Here is a 13,592-nt window from a genome sequence, read left to right on the forward strand (position 1 = left end):
TTCTGGGGAAAAGATTTAATAATAGTTTGAAAATGTTAATTTGAAATCAGTTGTATTCAATCCATTATATGTTTATAGATCAATAAAACAACTATGCATTTTCAGTATTGTATTTGACATTTATCATGATTCTGTAAATAAATTGCGGATAAAAACGTGTATAATTAACGTTTAACGCGATCACGTTAAAGCGAGAATGGTATATAAACAGCATAATAGCCGTGCGACATACATGAAACTCGCTCTTTTGCGTTCTCTCTCATTTTGCATATTTAATAAACTTTTCAAACAGAAATTACAGATCAGTGCACAAACTATGTTTGATAATTCATTCGTTTGTTGGATATTGTTTTCTGTTTTAAACACATATTAGGTCATATCGCTGCTTTAGTTAACCTTACCATGTGTTCATGGACGAACTCATGCGCCAGTACATAATTAGTACGAGTTCTCTCCCTTACACCACTGTTATGTTATCATGGTATATTCCCATGAGTTACTGCCCTTTGTTGGAAGTTTGCCATTGAAACTGCGTTTTTCACCAAATTGTTGTATCCACTTGAGAGTTAAATAAACCAGTTCATCATTGACTATCTGGCAGTTATTCCTTACTGGCGTGGTGGCAGCACTGTATACGAACCTACGGTCATCTACAAAACATCTAATCGGAAAGGAACATTGCAAATCATAAACAGATAGAGCAGTAAAAGTCACTGTACATCAAATGTGAACTTGGAACAGTTTAACACCCTCTATTGTGAACTCTGACAGTTTGTGTTTTCGCATTTCACCATGGCCCATACCAACCGTGCCCCTAAACAGTGGCAGTTAACAAGAACTGAAAGTATTACTACCTTTGAGGCATGGCGCCAAAATCTACAATACACATTGTCTCTAGATCCTAATTTTGCAACATTCTTGGTAGATGGAACTACTTGGGGTCGTAAAACAGCAGCTAATCCCCTACGCGGTTTCACAGATGATGGCGGAGAGGGAGGTCGTACTGCTGCTCAAAAAGTGGCGCAACTTGAGCTTATGTTGGGTCAAATAGCCAATTACTGCCCTATTATTGCAAGAAACACTATAGTGCGAAATTCAGTCAGCATTAACAACATATGGCAGTCAATTCGATTACATTTTGGTTTCCAATCTACAGGCGGACATTTTTTAGACCTAGATCAGATCCATTTAGAGCCCAACGAACGTCCTGAGGATCTATACCAGAGGTTGTCTAGCTTTGTGGACGACAACCTTATGAAAGGGGGTGGATTGATAACTCACCACGGCGAAGTCCCAGATCAAGATGAGGAACTGACCCCTACTGTCGAGAATATGATAGTCTTGACATGGTTACGATTGATTCATCCAAATCTACCGGCATTAGTGAAACAAAAGTACGCAACAGATCTTAGATCTAGAACGCTTGCATCCCTTAAACCCGAAATATCGTTGGCGATCTCTAGCCTACTCGATGAAGTTCATTCTCTTGCTGATGCGAAGGTACTCAGGTCATCTTTCCAACGGAAATTACCACCTAAGCGACCAACTTGCCCAATATGCAAGCAAGCAAAAAGACCGAATTTCCAGCATTTTTTGAGTAAGTGTACATACTTACCAGAGGAAGATAGAAAGTACATGAAATCATCTGAAAAAATCCGCTTCACTACATACTCTAACGAAAACGAGGATATTGGTCATGATGATACATTGGACTCTGAAACCCATAGTTTGCAACCAGTTGTAACTCACTGTTCGCGACGCGTCAGCACCAAACAGTCACCAGTCTTGAAAACGTTCTATAGACAGTTTCCCATATTGTTGACATTGGACAGTGGGGCTGAGGTTAGCATGATAAAAAGCTCAGTCGTGCAGTACATTGGAGCTCCGGTGATGAAAACAAACCAGAGCGCGCTCCAGGCTGATGGTGTCACTCCATTACAAATCATTGGGGAGACACATTTCTATGTCTCGAGAGGTGACACTGATCTGAAATTAGAGGCTCTAGTAGTGAATGACTTAGATGTCGATGTTCTAGCGGGGATACCATTTATGTGTACCAATGACATTTCAATTCGACCTGCTAAACATGAAATACTGATCGGCGGCATTGAACATGTTAATTATGGCTCCTCCAAATCTGACTCGCCAAGTAACCGCGTACGACGCACCCAAGCCTTTGTCTTACGAGCTCAGTCTACGTCATCTGTCGTATGGCCAGGTTCCTTCATTGAGTTGAATGTGCCGTCTGATATTGGACCTGAGGACACTGTGGCGATTGAGCCCAAACATGACTCTGGTATTTCCTGGATAAAACCGCAGGTTATCGAATCAGTTGGCGGTTGCATCAGAATCGCCAACGAGACACAGGAACCACAGCGAGTGTTAAGGCATGAACATGTTGGTTTCATAAGGAATACAGAGACAATGAAAGTTGGGGTTCTTACACCCATTACAGGAACACAGCTTAGCCATCAATCAGTTCCCAAATTACACATGTCTAATACAACATGCATCTCAACTGACCCTGATAAAGTGTTGACAGATGAACAACGCATGAAGTTTTTGACATTGGGTGATAAGTATGACGATGTGTTTGCGTCGGATATATCCGGGTACAACGGTGCCGTTGGTGACTTTAAAGCCGTTATCAACATGGGCCCTGTACAACCTCCCCAGCGTAAAGGACGGGTGCCACAATACGCGAAGGACAAGCTTGTCGAACTCCAACAGAAATTTGATGAGTTAGAGAGTCAAGGAGTTTTCAGTCGCCCAGAAGATGTAGGTGTGACGGCTGAATACCTAAACCCGTCCTTCTTAGTGAAAAAACCACAGGGCGGATACAGACTAGTCACTGCGTTTTCCGATGTTGGACGATACTGCAAGCCTCAACCTAGTCTGATGCCCGATGTTGATTCCACTCTACGCACAATAGGACAATGGAGGTATATAATACAGTCGGACTTAACAAGTGCGTTTTATCAGATACCACTGTCAAAGCAGTCAATGAAATATTGTGGTGTAGCAACTCCATTTCGCGGTGTTAGAGTATACACTCGTTGTGCTATGGGAATGCCCGGATCAGAAACAGCTCTTGAAGAACTGATGTGCCGTGTACTCGGAGATTTCGTTCAAGAAGGGTTTGTCGCAAAACTTGCCGATGACCTTTATTGTGGCGCTAACTCTGTCGATGATCTATTGATCAAGTGGGAGCGTGTTTTAGACGCCTTGTCTCGATGTGGGTTGCGTCTAGCACCATCCAAGACTGTAATCTGTCCGAAGTCCACTACAATTCTTGGATGGATTTGGTCTGCTGGCCAGTTATCTGCAAGTCCTCACCGTATTGCCCCGTTGTCTTTGTGTACACCTCCAGATACTGTGAAAGGGTTGCGTTCGTTCATCGGTGCGTACAAGGTTCTCGGGCGTGTGTTGCCAAACTGTTCACGATATGTTAGCCCACTAGACGACCTAGCCGCTGGTAAACAGTCGCATGACAAGGTGGGGTGGACGGACTCCTTTTTAAAATCATTCAAAGATGCACAGGCAGCACTGCATAATCATAAGTCGATTGTCATACCGAGACCCACAGATCATTTGTGGATAGTTACCGATGGTTCCGTGTCTCAGCGTGGTATAGGAGCAACCCTGTATGTGATGAGAAATGACAAGTTGCACTTGGCAGGCTTTTTCAGTGCCAAGCTGCGGAAACATCAAGTCACTTGGCTTCCGTGTGAAATCGAAGCTCTGAGCATCGCGTCCGCTGTTAAACACTTTGGCCCTTACATAATACAGTCTACTGTGTCGGCTTGTGTACTTACTGACAGTCAGCCTTGCGTACAGGCTGTAGAGAAGCTATGTCGCGGTGAGTTTTCCGCTAGTCCGAGAGTGACGTCATTTTTGTCAACTGTGAGTCGTTTCCAGATAAGCGTAAGACATCTTGCTGGCTCTGCCAATGTGCCGTCAGACTTTGCAAGTAGGAATGCCCCCGAGTGTTCTGTGCCAACCTGTCAAATCTGTACATTTATCTGTAATACTGAAGACTCTGTGGTTCGTAACGTCTGCATTGACAGTATTGTGAATGGAACATCGCGTTTGCCGTTTGCTACAAGATCCTCGTGGCTTCAAATTCAATCCGAGTGTCCAGATCTGCGACGTACACACGCGCATCTCAAACAAGGTACTCGTCCCTCTAAAAAACTAACAAAGATCAAAGATGTTAAACGTTACCTTCAAGTCGCATCAATCGCCAGAGATAATTTACTGGTGGTAAAACGCAGTGACCCTTTATTGCCACCATCTGAGTTGATAGTTGTTCCTCGTGCCGTTTTAGACGGATTGGTCAGCGCTCTACACATTAAGTTAGACCATCCATCTAAGCACCAGCTTGAACTTGTGATGAAGCGTCACTTTTACGCGTTGGACTTGAGTAGCTCTATTGAAACTGTAACTCGGCAGTGCCACTTGTGTGCTTCATTACAGTCATTACCAGAATCCGCTATAAAGCATACAAGCGAAGACCCTCCAGAAGTTGTTGGCATGTCGTTCGCCGCAGATGTACTGAAACGTAATCAACAAACTATTCTAGTCGTGCGTGAGAGTGTTACCTCTTATACTAAAGCCTGTCTTATTCCTGACGAAAAAAGGGACACTTTAAGAGATGCTTTAGTGTGTTTGTGTACTGAGCTCCATCCATTAGACGGTCCCCCTGCAGTTATTCGCGTAGATCCCGCCCCGGGTTTTGCATCTTTGCAAAGCGACGAAGCCTTGAAACGTCTCAACATCGTGTTGGAGATCGGCCGTGTTAAGAACATAAACAAGAATCCTGTGGCTGAAAAGGCTATACAAGAGCTAGAAAATGAGTTGTTGCGGTATGAACCAGGTGGAGGCCCCGTTACTTGCATGGGCCTTGCTATTGTAGTCGCAAGGTTGAATTCACGTCTACGCCATACGGGCCTGTCTTCCCGTGAATTGTGGACCCAACGCTCTCAGTTCACTCATGTTCAACTCCCTGTGTCTGACCGTGATGTGATCCTCCAGCGGCATGATTCACGTATGAAAAATCACCCCCACAGTGAAAAATCTAAGTCCAAGGCTAGTGTTCCGGTACGTGTTGGTGATGTAAGTGTCGGTGATTTAGTGTATCTTATCTCAGATAAAAGCAAATTGAAAGCTCGCAATAGGTATCTAGTTGTGTCGTGCGATGAAGAGTGGTGCTTTGTTAAAAAGTTCTCGGGAAATCAGTTACGGGCTTCATCCTATAAAGTTAAACGAAGCGAGTGTTACCGTGTTCCGTATGATAAAATGTGTTGCGAAAGGCCTTTAGTGTACTCCGACCCAGACCATGAGTCTGATGACGAATGTGTTCATTCACCAACTGATAGTGGTCCCCCAGCACCTTCAAGCATTCCTGCAACATTGACTACGCCAGAAAGTGTAGAACCAGTTCCAATTATTGGGTATGAGCCGGATATGACGTCATCATTTTGTGAACCCCCCCAAGTACACGTGTCTCCAGAAACAAGTTCTATGAGTATGACCTCGCCCGGTTACACTGAGCCAGCGCAAAGACCTCAACGCTCACGACAGCCTCCAAAATATCTTGATGATTATGTATTAGAATGATTAGAGTGGTACAAGTTTGTTTGTCATGTTCAATAGTGTTTGGTTCTCTTAGTATATATGACTGACTTGTTCAATGATTTCTTATCCTTGGTTTTATGATGCAAATTCTAAATATGCAAGATACATGTTATGTACTTAATAGTTGTAGAAGTTAAATATTGTGTTTCTATCATTAGACATTTTTAATCTATTGGGTTTAATTTTCTAATCCTGTACTGATTTTGTATGTGTTATTATATGAAGTATGAGTTGTGTTCATTTGAAGGAAAAGAGGTTCCGCCAGTACATAATTAGTACGAGTTCTCTCCCTTACACCACTGTTATGTTATCATGGTATATTCCCATGAGTTACTGCCCTTTGTTGGAAGTTTGCCATTGAAACTGCGTTTTTCACCAAATTGTTGTATCCACTTGAGAGTTAAATAAACCAGTTCATCATTGACTATCTGGCAGTTATTCCTTACTGGCGATGTATTCAAGTTGTATTCGACTATGTGCTCATACCTACTTTCGGGAATCATCATGAAATTATTGCCGTACTTAATGAACAAACATGCCTAGGCTTATTGAATAAGAGAAAAAACAATAATCAAAAGAGAAAAATTATATGTTCATGCACATGGGCATGTGAAATCACGTCCGTACACATAACATCATTAACTTAGGAAAGGAAACAACGAAATATAAAGTTTGGTATGATATACATGTGAAATCAAAGAGCATGGTGTAATTTAAGAGCATGTCAAGTTTTTAATATATCTGCTACGTAACGTAATGTTATAACCCACAAACGTTTTACTGTAACAGAGCGTTTTTTAAGATAATTGGTACAGAAAATACTCGTCGAATATCTTTTTAAAGATATTTCTTGTTATATTTGATCGAGAATGTAACCCGCCTCCCAGTTTCGATGAATGGGTCAAGTTCCCCACGGGTTCTACTTCCCCGTACCCCCAAATATTTTTTCGTACCCAAAATTTTTCGTACCCAATTTTTACGTACCCATTTTTTTCGTACCCAAATTTTGTTTCCTACCCACATTTTTGTTTCATACCATTTTTTTGTACCCAAATTTTTTTTTCGAACCCAATTTTTTGTGCGCATAATTTTTGTACGCACATTTTTCGTACCCATTTTTTTCGTAACCAAAATTTTCGTACCCACATACACAATTGTGGTGATGTAGATAAACTTAAATTGATGCTTTTATATCCATCCCTTAAAAAGCATCGTCACACCAGTACTGTCAGTACTTTGATTTACAGCTGCAACGCGTCACACGTTGAAGTGTTATTTTACTTAACTTATTGTGTGTATACCTAATTTGTATCCATTGGTACAGTATCAGTATATGATTTTGTAAAATGTCACACCCGTTACTCTGTAGAAGCTCTACGGATGACAAAACTTAAGGGTCGGTTAGAAGCGTTGCCTGCATTCAAGTAATTCTGTGTAACTAAAGCAATACAATTTGGCGAGGCCCTTTAATATAGTTACTGGATGGGAAGTATATCCATGAAAACGAGTGTCTTATTGTGTTACTGAGGCTCGTTAAACTGGAGACGAATTAAATCAAAGCGCTGAAGGCACTGTAGGTGTTTGCTGTTGTAAAATGTCGTCCTTGAATAGCTTGTGTGCATTGCACAGGCTTATCAGTATGCACAGGCTTATCTTATTTGACATGCATTTAGCCCCGTTTTCCCTGAAAGCAGCCAATATGTACAGATTTCAATGATAAACACTAGACTGGCCAATATCCTCTTACAAGCTGTTAAACACAATAAGTCATATAAACCCTCTGCAGTGTACCAGTGGTGAACTATAAACAGGCAAATGTGGTGGTTATCTTTCCTAGCAGACGCTCTATATAACATGTGTCGTCTGCTGCAACAGGCAGCGGTTGTCTTTCCATACCGTACCTAAGGCTTCTAAGCACATACTGCAAAATATGGTCTGTAACATTAGTGTGAGCTAACGCTCACACTAAAAAATCACCCGTTTAAAAAGGGGGCGTAATAAAGAACACCTGCGTTCAGGAAAACGATGATGGAAGAATAACTAAACGACAGCCCTTTAATAATTAAAACAAAAACAAATTAACATTGGCAAACCTTTTACTCGAACAGTTTAAATTAGATCGTCGTGAAACATGTTGATAATCTTTATTGGCTTATATTGGAAAGTAGGATAAAATGTATATCGCTTGCAGAACATCTTTATTATGGCCCTTTAATTATACGAAGGCTTTGTTGTCCGCCGAGATTCTTTAGACCTTGAAATGGTAACCGTGATTGTAAAAGAAATCCGCAAAACATGCATTGTTTACATACAATGGCATGTACATGACTGCTATTAATCTTGCGTAATTGACTCCTTAACAAAATTACACATTTTGGAACATAGATTCTATTACCAAACAGACATAATTGTAATAGTAAACATGCTTCTGTAGTCGAATCTTAGATTGTTTACGTTTTAAGACTGCATACATATGTATTTAAAGAAATTATATACGTCTGATATCGGTAATTTCTTAGCAGTGACAAAACAGTACAGATGTTCATTTCTTCTGGTTCATGTTTCCAATATAATTATAATAATATATATGACGTCTCTGCTATGAGTGCTTAAAAACAATTTCCTAGCTCAGAACTTGAAGATATATGAACATGTTATCTGAATGATTTCAATTAATATGAGCTTGCTCTCAAAGCAAGTGTTAAAAAGGTTAGATAGTTTGATTACAAGAGATATAATATAAGTCTCAATAAAGAAAAGCAATAGTCAAGGTATTAAATATATAAGATAAACCCCCATTTACAAATCTAGCGTAGCGTCGCGGGTACTCAAAAATATACTATAAATATCATCGGCATTAAGGGGTATGGTAATATGGTATAACCATTTACCCCTTGAAAACAAAAAAAGAAACCAAAAAGTGGAATTTTCTTCACATTGCGCCTGTTATTTATATGCTATTCGTACTGTTTGCCTATATACTTTTGAATACAGGCTTTAATACTTATGTAGGACTTATTTAACACTAATAATAGAAGGAGTTTATTCACTCACGATGTTATGGAAGTAGCGATCAACATTGTTCTTAGTCTATCAAGACTTTCTTACAATTGTTCATATTCCAGTGTGGTTCGGTCACTTTTCTTGCCCATTTACGCCATTAGAGCATCTCCAAACTCTTGTGCTAATTTTTATTCTTCTCTTCCCACTAGACAGTGTCACCTGGACTTTGAAGGATTTTGAAGATTGGATCAACCCTAGGCAGAAGTGTAGTACTTTCTCTGGCAAACTGGACTTCAAGTTTCATTCTCTGCAGCTTTGCAATATTGTTCAGACTTTCATCCACAAGGTACTTCTCAACTTCTCCACTGTAAGTGAATGTGGCCACCATCTGATTTCAGTATGTCCAACATGTCTAGTCTCTTCCTCTCCTTTCCTTGAACCATCTTTTGAGTCAGATTTGACTCACTTCAGTTGAGTTCAACCTCTCGTTTAGCTTGCGCTGCTGCCTTGAAACCTCTCAATTATTAAATCTGTCATTCCCTAAGCTCCTGGCACTTTTGTTCAATGAATGACCTACTGACTTCTAGCAGTGTGCTTAGATTCTTCAGTCTGTATTCCACTTTGCCACATTGTCTCTCCCAATGCCGTGGACAGGGGTGCCATCAATATCAAAAGCCTATTTACTGACTTGGTAGTCCATCGGGAAGGTCTCATCATCAATCCCGTGGTCCCTCCTCTGCCTGGCCAGGACAGTCTTCAGGTGGGGCTGCATAAGAGCAGTCAGCTTCTTTACCTCATCCAAGTGTTTAGCATCCACGTCTGACACATATTTCAAAACCTTCTCTGTAAAGGTCTTCTTTACACTACTGAAAAGCTTGTCAGACAGCGCAGGATATTCAGGTTTTGTGAACGTAGTGTAGTTGTCGCCGATTATCCGACCTAAGGCTTCATGGAGTCCATTGAGAACTCCCAGAGCTAAAAATGGGTAGCAACCGTCTTTATGGCTAGGGCAAAGGAGTGCTCCATCACGTGCACACCCAGGCAGACAAACACCACGAGGCCCACCTTGAGGTAGGGAAGCTCAATCACTTCTCAGACAAGGGCTGCCAGGCGATTGTTAATGAGAGGGTTCTGGCTCAAGACCTCTGTTAAAGTCATATATTAGGACTGCTGCAACACTAGAGAAACACCCAAACCTACTGCCTTTGTAGGATAATAAAATACTGGATACCTGCCTTTGCTAAGGAAGCGGCGGGAATTCCCTGTTGCGTTTGCAGGTTTTGTGGTTGTACTTGTGGGCATCAACTTAAGGCACATGTCCAGTGCCTGTCAAGCTACGCTGGCATTCGTGCTGTCTAACTTCAGATCAACCATGAAACTAAGAAGCACATGCTCCATCTTTATTTCAGCCTCCACCAGCCGCACCAAATTTTCCAAGCTGTACATCCCCGCCAACAGCTTTGAAAACACTTTATTGTGTTATGTGCTGTCGGTAATATGTGCATCTACAAGTTTATACACATCCTCCACGCTTTCTTCTCTGACTTATACCAATATTTCAAACCCCATATCCACTTGTATTGCTATGTATTCAGTTGTCTCTTGATGGATTGGTAAGATGGGCAGAGGAAATGGGCTGTCTTTACTCACATGTAACCCTTGCGTTATTAACTTGCCTACCCAGTGTTTCCTCTTAGCTTTGAAATGTTTGTCGCACCTTATTTTCGCAAAATTCAAAAAGTTGTCGCCACACTGGGGCTACATTGGGGCAATGAAGATAATGTTATTATAATACCAACAAAAACTGAGCATTTTACATTTACATTTAAATTGATTTAATAACAGTATTAATAATAATAACAACAACACATATAACAAGTTTATTTAATAAAGGCACATTCAATTAGTTGTACGTTTTGTTGAATGACACCTTCTTAGCAGCCTGTATATGTTGCCACAGTTTGGATGCTTTTTTCTGGTAATCTGAAAATACAAAAATGGAAAATTATATAATACTAATAGTAATCAATTAATGCATAACATTTAAATAATATAAATGTTTTCTAGCATATGACCTACTACATAGAGCCCATAACACAACAAAGTCAAATAAAATAAGCATTTGTGTATATCAAATTGATTTTCATGTGTTTAACAATGTTCACCTTTTTTTAAAACAGTACATACTGTAGTGAATGAATTGATTATTTTTGAGGATATAAAGAGTTCACACAGCATAGCTTTGTTTTGGAAATCATATTGAAGGCAGAAAATTCTGATTTACAACAGTCTCTGTTTTTTGTAAGCTGGTGAATGTTAGCGGGGACCGTTTGCAATTTTGAATGAGTCTCAACATAATCAGAATCTAACGTTTACTTTCTACAAGGCGTTATACATTGTGAACTTGTCATTTTAACGACTGAAACAGAAATATCATGTCACATTTAAATAGAACCAATACATGTAAAATGTTTAATTATTTCCTATAGTTAAATCAATTTTGCTAAAAACAAGCAATTCTTACCGTTTTGATTGTCATGGTTGTCTTGACTCGGCTTCGTACACTGTGACAAACACTTCACATTTTAGCGCAAACTCGGTATATTTTAATATTGCCTTATCTCTGAAGCAAAAAACTGACGCCCTATTAAGATAACTTGTAACAACATCCCAAATCATCGCAAGGGATAGGCTACCCCTTTCTTTGTGGAACTGTCCGATGCATGAGCGATAATCTCCCCTTCTCCTTCTCCTGTTTTTCCACAACTAGAAACTGACTTTGAGCCTCAATTGTTGTAGAGCTGCTCTTATGCTTTTAGGACTCGGGGGCAGTGGCAGTATCCTTGTCAAAGATCTCATCACATTCTCATGCACTTTTTCAACATCGTCCTAACATAGTGTTGCCTATTTCAATTACACCTGTCATAGCCTAATAAATATATAAGTCCATTTGACAGTTGGCTATAGTTGTATAAAATTCATCCCGGACCACTCTCTCTAACAATCGTATTTGGTAGTAGATCTTCATCCATAGCTCATAAAGCACAAACATTGTCTAACTTCCTCTGGTAGGTGCTGAAGGAAACACAGAAAATAGTGTCGTCGTAGTACTTGGCGTAGACCTGTTTTTTTTCCACTTCCCTTTCTTATTCGGTTGCAGTTTCTCTACAATTACCCATGTCAAGGTGGTGCCCTTTCATGACGTTGACACTCTAGAGTGTAGGGAGTTATGTAGGGGTTCGAAGTTCTTGCACGGGGGAGTCAATACCTTTATCTTAAATAGTGTCGCTAATTCTAGTTGAAGACATGCGTCTTGTCTCGACCATGCTTGATGATGTACGTCTTCAGACTAAAATGACTTTTCTGAAAAGATTAATTATCTATATTAGATTAAGTTACAAGTTCTAGGTCTAAGAGAGTGGTAATTACTTCTATACGTTCTTTTTATTTATTACTGTATAATTAATTCATATGGCTAATTTGAACAAACAATTTCATGTCGGCTTTTGAACTGAGCTAGCTTGCTAGCTATTTTTACCTATGTTCTTCACAGCTAAAACCTTAGAGTGTGACTAATTTGGATGGAACCTGGCATAAATTAAGATACATTACAGTGTAAAAATATCCTTAATATAACGATTTTGCATTAAAAGGAAAATAACATTCCGGTTCCTACGATAACTTTGTAACTGCTTGTCGTAAAGTATGTTGAATATGGTCATCTTTTTTGGGGATGTTTACGGTCGCAAATATTCAACTAACTGATTTATTAAAATGTTTCTATAACATTAGAACTTTGCAACAACAGGTGTAAAAGTGTTCTCTCAAGATTTTATTTTATTTTTCATGATGAAAGGGGGAACAGGGTGAAAAAAACCACCATTTGATTCAGTTTTTGTAGTTGGATTCAAGATGGCCGCCAGGATGGCCACCAAAAACTATAAATGAACATAGTTATGTAACTATCCACTCAAATTTGATAATTTTGGTGTCTATACATACATTTTTGGTGTGTGTGTGGGGGGGGGTGTAACACATCAGGATCATCAGACATAATGTAAGTTTATTCTGTTACATAGAAATCCAACATAGTGTCCAAAATGGCATCCGACAAAATAAAAAGGACCGCAAGTCCATAACTTTTTTACTCAGACGTAATGATTGTTATGTCAAACGCCATAGTTTGGACCCCAATTTCTGGATTATGACAAAAGGATCGATATTTTGTTTGAGGTCTCCTTAGCTTCTGGCGGGCAACACCGAAACGTCAGACAATGATGCATATCTTGACCAAGGAAGCTATCAGCCTGGGCAGTTGGTCAAATTCCTGCCTATGATCAATATGTACTCTGGTGACAAATCGTGCATTTTGTCAACATTCGACTTTGTTTGCAACCTTGCCACGAAGCACAACCTTCCTAAGATTGTAACAATTATCGGAAATCATCATAGGTGCGCCACTAAGTAGTTGCATGAAAAACATTGGTCTGATGTAGGGGTGTTTTCATACACGTATGGACTTTCTGGGTGCCACAGGATCACTCATGGACCGAAGTAACTGGTCTCAAAAACATACTTGAGACTGTCTATTGGGAAATGCAATTGTGCATATCATGATAGCGAAAGCTGTCATTACGGCGTGTGGGCCATCTTGTATACAAGTGCCTACACAGCCACCTTATAGCCGAACTGACCCCGGAAGATCCCGATATTCAGATATTGCTGGATCATGACAAGGAGATGTACTCTTCACTTCATAGGGGCAAGACGACGCTAGCAGATGCTACATATTCTGATAGTTTAATCAAACTCGCGACGGCTAGAGAGAAGACAAATAAACTTGCCCATACTTCAAGGCAACCAAATTACGGGCTGTGCAAAGCAGTGATATTGTCATTGAGCAAAAATTTATGAGGTATCAAAAGATCACAAGTGGTCTAACTCGCGGCAGT

This window comes from Dreissena polymorpha, chromosome 7, assembly GCF_020536995.1.
Source record: "Dreissena polymorpha isolate Duluth1 chromosome 7, UMN_Dpol_1.0, whole genome shotgun sequence".
Lineage (NCBI taxonomy): Eukaryota > Metazoa > Mollusca > Bivalvia > Myida > Dreissenidae > Dreissena > Dreissena polymorpha.